The following is a 9848-nucleotide window of genomic DNA, read 5'->3' on the forward strand; positions in this document are numbered from 1 at the left end:
GTTCAATGTCATGCCATTCGGACTCTGCAACGCCCCGGCTACATTTGAAAGGCTGATGGAGCGAGTGTTAAAAGGGCTGCAGTGGAAGTCGTGCCTCATATACCTGGATGACATCATAGTCATGGGACGCAACTTCGACGAACACATCAATAACTTAAAGGATGTTCTACAGCAGCTTTCGTCTTCAGGCCTCAAGTTAAACCCAAAGAAGTGCAGTCTCTTCCAACGAGAGGTGAAGTTCCTGGGGCACCACGTGACGCCGGAGGTCATATCGACGGATAAGGAGAAAATTCAAGCCGTCAGAGATTGGCCGCAGCCCTGAAATCTCCATGAGCTGCGAAGCTTTCTGGGTCTCTGCACCTACTACCGTCGATTTGTCTACCGTCGATTTGTCTGTCTACACCGCTTGACGCAAAAAGGCCAGAGGTTTCAGTGGGGCAACGACCAAGAAGAGGCATTCAGTAAACTCAAAGACATACTATGCAGAGCCCCTATTTTGGCATACCCTATACCTGGCGGCAGGTTTGCTCTGGACACAGACGCAAGTGCGTGCGGCATCGGTGGCGTCCTTTCCCAGGACATCGACGGACAGGAAAAAGTCATAGGCTACTACAGCCGGACATTGTCGAAACCTGAGAGGAATTACTGTGTGACGAGGAGAGAGCTGCTTGCTGTCCTTGAGAGCGTTAAACACTTCCACAAATACCTATATGGCCAGCATTTCCTGCTGAGGACCGACCACGCTGCTCTCCAATGGTTGCTGCAGTTTAAGAATCCGGAAGGTCAATTAGCCCGTTGGATCGAGAGGCTCCAGAGTTATGACTTCAGAATCGAGCAAAGAAAAGGCGGAAAACACGGTAATGCTGATGCCCTGTCTCGTCGGCCATGCAAGGTGGAATGCAGGCATTACTCAAAGGCTGAGTGTAAAGAGAATATCGTTGATGTCCGGCTATTGCAGTTTGAGTCGGGTGAAGATTGGTCGACGGAACAACGAGGGGATCCCATTCTGGGCAAAATAATTTCGGCCATAGAAACGGGCAAGCGACCTAGTCACAAAGAAATTACCTCCGAAAGCCCTCTTTTAAAATCCTGTTGGGCCCAGTGGGACAGTCTACTTATAATAGATGGTTGCCTATATCGCAAATGGGAAAGTGAGGACGGTAAATCTCACCGGAACTTGATCGTCGTCCCAGACTCCAAAATAAGAGATGTCTTGTCGGAGTTTCACGATGGGCCACGTGGGGGACATCTTGGCATAGCAAAGACCGCTGAAAAGGTAAAGCAGAGATTCTGGGTCGGCTGTCAAAAATCCATTGCCGACTGGATCGCCAATTGTGAAAGGTGCATAAGAGCTAAAGGTCCAACACGGAAGAGTCGGGGCTACATGCAGCAGTACAATTCAGGAGCCCCTTTTGAAAGAATCGCAATGGATGTAGCTGGACCGTTCCCAACAAGCGACTCTGGGAACCGGTATGTCTTAGTGGTCATGGATTACTTCAGCAAATGGCCAGAGGTTTATGCTATCCCAAATCAAGAAGCCAGGACAATTGTGGATGTGTTCAGCAAAAATTGGATTTGTCGCTATGGTGTTCCATCTGAGGTTCATTACGATCAAGGTAAGAATTTTGAATTAGCGATCTTCAAGGAAATGTGTGACTCCTACGGAATCAAGAAAACCAGAACGACGCCCCTACCTCCACAATCAGATGGCATGGTGGAAAGATTCAATCGCACCCTGGAAGAACATCTACGGAAAGTGGTAGACAGTGGCCAACGAGACTGGGATGAGCATATTCCAAAGTTTTTACTGGCTTATAGATCGGCCATTCATGATTCCACATCCCGGACCCCAGCCAAAGTTCTGTTCGGAAATGAATTAAAGCTACCTGGCGATTTGATATTCGGTGCTGCCCCAAACGACGATGTGAACCAAGGTGAAGACAGTCAAAACTCTTTCAGTAAAGTCCACGATGCAGTTCGCCATCGAATAAAAATGGTTAGCAACCGCGTGAAGGCAAGGTACGATCGAGCGGCAAATACCGATGGGTTTCAAGAAGGGCAACTGGTACTATTGTTCAATCCACAACGTAAAAAAGGACTATGGCCCAAATTGCAAACACACTGGGAAGGACCCTGCAAGATTGTCACGAAAATAAATGACGTCGTTTATCGCATCCAGAGGAGCGACAGTCCCAGGTCTAGCCATGTCCGTCCGTCCGTCTGTTGTAATCACGCTATCTTCTGAAGGAATTGAGCTAGGGTGCTGAAATGTGGCATATGGTTTTCTTTTGTCTGCAGGCAGGTCAAGTTCGAAGATGGGATATATCGGTCCACGTTTAGGCATAGCTCCCATATAAGGGTACCCCCCAATTTTCGGTATTTGGGGGTTCTTGACCGCGTTTTTCAACCGAATTCGCTGAAATTTGGTACGTTGGGTTCTTATTGGGTACTAAATGTGTCCGCAAAAAATTATGAGTATAGGTCCACTTTCTCTGGTAGCCATCATATAACGGCGCCTTCTAACTTTTAGTGTTTTGGGGGTTTTGATCGTATTTTTACATCGAATTGGGTGTAAAAAAATATGAATATAGGTCAATTTTTTCGTGTAGCCCCCATATAATGGTACCCCTAATATTCGGTATTTTGGGGTTCTTGAGCGCGTTTTCAACCGAATTCGCTGCAATTTGGTATTTTGTAGTCGTATATGGTAACAAATCTCCTTACCAAAAATTATTTATATTCGCCCCCTTTTTGGGGTAGTCCCCGTATAACCCCTTTTTATACCCTCCACCATAGTATGGAGGGTATATTAATTTTGTCATTCCGTTTGCAACTCATCGAAATATTCATTTCCGACCCTATAAAGTAGATATATTCTTGATCAGGGTAAAATTCAAAGGCGATCTAGCCATGTCCTTCCGTCCGTCTGTTGTAATCACGCTATCTTCTGAAGGAATTGAGCTAGGGTGCTGAAATGTGGCATAGGGTTGTCTTTTGTCTGCAGGCAGGTCAAGTTCGAAGATGGGATATATCGGTCCAAGTTTAGGCATAGCTCCCATATAATGGTACCCCCCAATTTTCGGTATTTTGGGGTTCTAGACCGTGTTTTTCAACCGAATTCGCTGAAATTTGGTACGTTGGGTTCTTATTGCCGATGGGTTTCATGAAGGGCAACTGGTACTATTGTTCAATCCGCAACGGAAAAAAGGACTATGGCCCAAATTGCAAACACACTGGGAAGGACCCTGCAAGATTGTCACGAAAATAAATGACGTCGTTTATCGCATCCAGAGGAGCGACAGTCCCAGGTCGAAGATGAAAGTTGTACGTTTAGAGCGGCTGACCCACTACGGAACGGAAACTGTGCCTATTCGGGACGAACAGGCTTAAGCGGGGGGCAATGTTACGAATATAACTTTAGATTTAAGTTAATTTAGATGAATTCCGTTAATTTAAGAATTTCAATTGTAACGTAAATTTCTACTACGCCGTTTATTCGAATAACTTCACAACAACAACTACTGCATAGATTTTTCTACATTGGTAGATTGTTCGTAATCTAGGTGTTACCAGATCGTCTAGAAACTTCTGTAGCGACAGGCAAGGCTCATATAAATAGGGGAAATGGAAAGGCAGTTAGTCAGTTGTGAATCAGATTGCGAATTTAAACAGTCAAGTAAGAACGTGCAAAGTAAAGTTGTGTCCATAAAATCATTGTAATAATCGTAATCAGAAAGAACCCGCGTTTTATTTAGTACGAACTGTATTGGGTAATAAAACAACGTCTACACGGGATTAAGTAAAATCTACCTTCTAACTTTCAGTATTTTGATCGTATTTTTACATCGAATTGGCTGTAAAAAATTATGAATATAGGTCCATTTTTTGTGTAGCCCCCATATAATGGTACCCCTAATATTCGGTATTTTGGTGTTCTTGAGCGCGTTTTCAACCGAATTCGCTGCAATTTGGTATTTTGTAGTCGTATATGGTAACAAATCTCCTTACCAAAAATTATTTATATTCGCCCCCTTTTTGGGGTAGTCCCCATATAACCCCTTTTTTATACCCTCCACCATAGTATGGAGGGTATATTAATTTTGTCATTCCGTTTGCAACTCATCGAAATATTCATTTCCGACCCTATAAAGTATATATATTCTTGATCAGGGTAAAATTCAAAGACGATCTAGCCATGTCCTTCCGTCCGTCTGTTGTAATCACGCTATCTTCTGAAGGAATTGAGCTAGGGTGCTGAAATGTGGCATAGGGTTGTCTTTTGTCTGCAGGCAGGTCAAGTTCGAAGATGGGATATATCGGTCCACGTTTAGGCATAGCTCCCATATAATGGTACCCCCCAATTTTCGGTATTTGGGGTTCTAGACCGTGTTTTTCAACCGAATTCGCTGAAATTTGGTACGTTGGGTTCTTATTGCGTACTAAATGTCTCCACAAAAAATTATGAGTGTAGGTCCACTTTTTCTAGTAGCCCTCATATAACGGCACCTTTTAACTTTCAGTATTTTGGGGATTTTGATCGTATCTTTACATCGAATTGGCTGTAATTTAGTATTTTGAGTTCTTAATAGGTACCAAATTTCTCCACAAAAAAATATGAATATAGGTCAATTTTTTCGGGTAGCAACCATATTAGGGTAGCCATGTCCGTCCGCCCGTCTGTTGTAATCACGCTATCTTCTGAAGGAATTGAGATAGGGTGCTGAAATTTGGCATAGGGTTGTATTTTGTCTGCAGGCAGGTCAAGTTCGAAGGTGGGATATATCTGTCCATGTTTAGGCATAGCTCCCATATAAGGGTACCCCCAATTTTCGGTATTTTGGGGTTCTTGACCGAATTCACTGAAATTTGGTACGTTGGGTTCTTATTGTGTACTAAATGTCTCCACAAAAAATTATGAGTATAGGTCCACTTTTTCTGGTAGCCCTCATATAACGGCACCTTCTAACTTTCAGTATTTTGGTGTTACCAGATCGTCTAGAAACTTCTGTAGCGACGGGCAAGGCTCATATAAATAGGGGAAATGGAAAGGCAGTTAGTCAGTTGTGAATCAGATTGCGAATTTAAACAGTCAAGTAAGAACGTGCAAAGTAAAGTTGTGTCCATAAAATCATTGTAATAATCGTAATCAGAAAGAACCCGCGTTTTATTTAGTACGAACTGTATTGGGAAATAAAACAACGTCTACACGGGATTAAGTAAAATCTACCTTCTAACTTTCAGTATTTTTATCGTATTTTTACATCGAATTGGCTGTAAAAAATTATGAATATAGGTCCATTTTTTGTGTAGCCCCCATATAATGGTACCCCTAATATTCGGTATTTTGGTGTTCTTGAGCGCGTTTTCAACCGAATTCGCTGCAATTTGGTATTTTGTAGTCGTATATGGTAACAAATCTCCTTACCAAAAATTATTTATATTCGCCCCCTTTTTGGGGTAGTCCCCATATAACCCCTTTTTTATACCCTCCACCATAGTATGGAGGGTATATTAATTTTGTCATTCCGTTTGCAACTCATCGAAATATTCATTTCCGACCCTATAAAGTATATATATTCTTGATCAGGGTAAAATTCAAAGACGATCTAGCCATGTCCTTCCGTCCGTCTGTTGTAATCACGCTATCTTCTGAAGGAATTGAGCTAGGGTGCTGAAATGTGGCATAGGGTTGTCTTTTGTCTGCAGGCAGGTCAAGTTCAAAGATGGGATATATCGGTCCACGTTTAGGCATAGCTCCCATATAATGGTACCCCCAATTTTCGGTATTTGGGGTTCTAGACCGTGTTTTTCAACCGAATTCGCTGAAATTTGGTACGTTGGGTTCTTATTGCGTACTAAATGTCTCCACAAAAAATTATAAGTGTAGGTCCACTTTTTCTAGTAGCCCTCATATAACGGCACCTTTTAACTTTCAGTATTTTGGGGATTTTGATCGTATTTTTACATCGAATTGGCTGTAATTTAGTATTTTGAGTTCTTAATAGGTACCAAATTTCTCCACACAAAATTATGCATATAGGTCCATTGTTTCGGGTACCCCCCATATAAGTGTACCCCCAATATTCGGTATTTTGGGGTTCTTGAGCGCGTTTTTCAACCGAATTCGCTGCAATTTGGTAGTTTGTAGTCGTATATGGTAACAAATCTCCCTACCAAAAACTGTTTATATTCGCCCCCTTTTTGGGGTAGTCCCTATATAACCCCTTTTTTATACCCTCTACCATAGTATAGAGGGTACATTAATTTTGTCATTTCGTTTGTAACTCATCGAAATATTCATTTCCAACCCTATAAAGTATATATATTCTTGATCGGAGTAAAATTCTAAGACGATCTAGCCATGTCCGTCCGTCTGTCCGTCCGTCTGTTCTAATCACGCTATATTCTGAAGGAATGGAAATAGGGTGCTGAAATGTGGCATAGGGTTGTCTTTTTTCTGCAGGCAGGTCAAGTTCGAAGGTGGGATATATCGGTCCATGTTTAGGCATAGCTCCCATATAAGGGTACCCCCAATTTTCGGTATTTTGGGGTTCTTGATCGTGTTTTTCAACCGAATTCGCTGAAATTTGGTACGTTGGGTTCTTATTGGGTACTAAATGTCTCCACAAAAAATTATGAGTATAGGTCCACTTTTTCTGGTAGCCCTCATATAACGGCACCTTCTAACTTTCAGTATTTTGGGGGTTTTGATCGTATTTTTACATCGAATTGGCTGTAATTTAGTATTTTGAGTTCTTAATAGGTACCAAATTTATCCACAAAAAATTATGAATATAGGTCCATTTTTTCGGGTAGCCCCCATATAAGGATACCCCCAATATTCGGTATTTTGGGGTTTTTGAGCGCGTTTTTCAACCGAATTCGCTGCAATTTGGTATTTTGTAGTCGTATATGGTAACAAATCTCCCTACCAAAAATTATTTATATTCGCCCCCTTTTTGGGGTAGTCCCTATATAACCCCCTTTTTATCCTGGAGGGTATATTAATTTTGTCATTCCGTTTGTAACTTATCGAAATATAGGTCCACTTTTTCTAGTAGCCCCCATATAACGGCACCTTCTAACTTCCAGTATTTTGGGGGTTTTGATCGTATTTTTACATCGAATTGGCTGTAATTTAGTATTTTGAGTTCTTAATAGGTACCAAATTTCTCCACAAAAAATTATGAATATAGGTCCATTTTTCGGGTGGCCCCCATATAAGGGTACCCCCAATATTCGGTATTTTAGGGTTCTTGAGAGCGTTTTTCAACCGAATTCGCTGCAATTTGGTATTTTGTAGTCGTATATGGTAACAAATCTCCCTACCAAAAATTATTTATATTCGCCCCATTCTTGGGGTAGTCCCTATATAACACCCTTTTTATACCCTCCACTATAATATGGAGGGTATATTAATTTTGTCATTCCGTTTGTAACTCATCGAAATATTCATTTCCGACCCTATAAAGTATTGTTACGAAAATAGCTTTAGATTTAAGTTAATTTAGATGAATTCCGTTAATTTAAGAATTTGAATTGTAACGTAAATTTCTACTACGCCGTTTATTCGAATAACTTCACAACAACAACTACTGCATAGATTTTTATACTTCCCTCCATTTCCTCTTTCATTTTCTATTTTGTTATTGACGTACAATTCTTGTTAAACGTCATCATTGATGATCGCTTAATTCCTCTTTCTTTTGTTACTCCCTCGCCTGTATATGTGTTGTTGTTATTGTTCACTCAATGTAATTCCTCTTTCTTTGTTACTCCCTCGCCTGTATATGTGTTGTTGTTATTGTTCACTCAATGTAAGTTTGTATGTGTTTGTTGCATTGGTAGATTGTTCGTAATCTAGGTGTTACCAGATCGTCTAGAAATTTCTGTAGCGACAGGCAAGGCTCATATAAATAGGGGAAATGGAAAGGCAGTTAGTCAGTTGTGAATCAGATTGCGAATTTAAACAGTCAAGTAAGAACGTGCAAAGTAAAGTTGTGTCCATAAAGTCATTGTAATAATCGTAATCAGAAAGAACCCGCGTTTTATTTAGTACGAACTGTATTGGGAAATAAAACAACGTCTACACGGGATTAAGTAAAATCCAAGAACGTAACAGTATATATATTCTTGATCAGGGTAAAATTCTATGACGATCTAGCCATGTCCGTCCGGGGTTCTTGACCGCGTTTTTTCAACCGAATTCGCTGAAATTTGGTACGTTGTGTTCTTATTGGGTACTAAATGTCTCCACAAAAAATTATGAGTATAGGTCCACTTTTTCTGGAAGCCCCCATATAACGGCACCTTCTAACTTTCAGTATTTGGGGGTTTAGATCGTATTTTTACATCGAATTGGCTGTAAAAAATTATGGATATAGGTCCATTTTTTGTGTAGCCCCCATATAATGGTACCCCTAATATTCGGTATTTTGGGGTTCTTGAGCGCGTTTTCAACCGAATTCGCTGCAATTTGGTATTTTGTAGTCGTATATGGTAACAAACCTTACCAAAAATTATTTATATTCGCCCCCTTTTTGTGGTAGTCCCCATATAACCCCCTTTTTATACCCTCCACCATAGTATAGAGGGTATATTAATTTTGTCATTCCGTTTGTAACTCATCGAAATATTCATTTCCGACCCTATAAAGTATATATATTCTTGATCAGGGTAAAAGTCTAAGACGATCTAGCCATGTCCGTCCGTCCGTCTGTGGTAATCGCGCTATCTTCTGAAGGAATAGAGATAGGGTGCTGAAATTTGGCATAGGGTTGTCTTTTGCCTGCAGGCAGGTCAAGTTCGAAGGTGGGATATATTGGTCCATGTTTAGGCATAGCTCCCATATAAGCGTACCCCCCAATTTTCCGTATTTTGTGGTTCTTGACCGTGTTTTTCAACCGATTTCGTTGGAATTTGGTACGTTGGGTTCTTATTGGGTACTAAATGTCTCCACAAAAAATTATGAGTATAGGTCCACTTTTTCTGGTAGCCCCCATTTAACGGCACCTTCTAACTTTCAGTATTTTGGGGGTTTTGATCGTATTTTTACATCGAATTGGCTGTAATTTAGTATTTTGAGTTCTTAATAGGTACCAAATTTCTCCACAAAAAATTATGAATATAGGTCCATTTTCGGGTAGCCCCATATAAGGGTACCCCCAATATTTGGTATTTTGGGGTTCTTGAGCGCGTTTTTCAACTGAATTCCCTGCAATTTGGTATTTTGAAGTCGTATATGGCAACAAATCTCCCTGCCAAAAATTATTTATATTCGCCCCCTTTTTGGGGTAGTCCCCATATAACCCCCTTTTTATACCCTCCACCATAGTATGGAGGGTATATTAATTTTGTCATTCCGTTTGTAACTCATCGAAATATTCATTTCCGACCCTATAAAGTATATATATTCTTGATCAGGGTAAAATTCTAAGACTATTTAGCCATGTCCGTCCGTCTGTTGTAATCACGCTATATTCTGAAGGAATTGAGATAGGGTGCTGAAATTTGGCATAGGGTTGTCGTTTGTCTCCAGGCAGGTCATGTTCGAAGATGGTATATATCGGTCCACGTTTAGGCATAGCTCCCATATAAGGGTACCCCCCAATTTTCGGTATTTTGGGGTTCTTGACCGTGTTTTTCAACCGAATTCGCTGAAATTTGGTACGTTGGGTTCTTATTGGGTACTAAATGTCTCCACAAAAAATTATGAGTATAGGTCCAAGGTTTCTGGTAGCCCTCATATAACCGCACTTTCTAACTTTCAGTATTTTGGGGCTTTTGATCGTATTTTTACATCGAATTGGCTGTAATTTAGTACTTTGAGTTCTTAATAGGTACCAAAT

This window comes from Musca vetustissima, unplaced genomic scaffold, assembly GCF_032173495.1.
Source record: "Musca vetustissima isolate MV318-11 ecotype Yass unplaced genomic scaffold, APGP_CSIRO_Mvet_v1 utg226035, whole genome shotgun sequence".
Lineage (NCBI taxonomy): Eukaryota > Metazoa > Arthropoda > Insecta > Diptera > Muscidae > Musca > Musca vetustissima.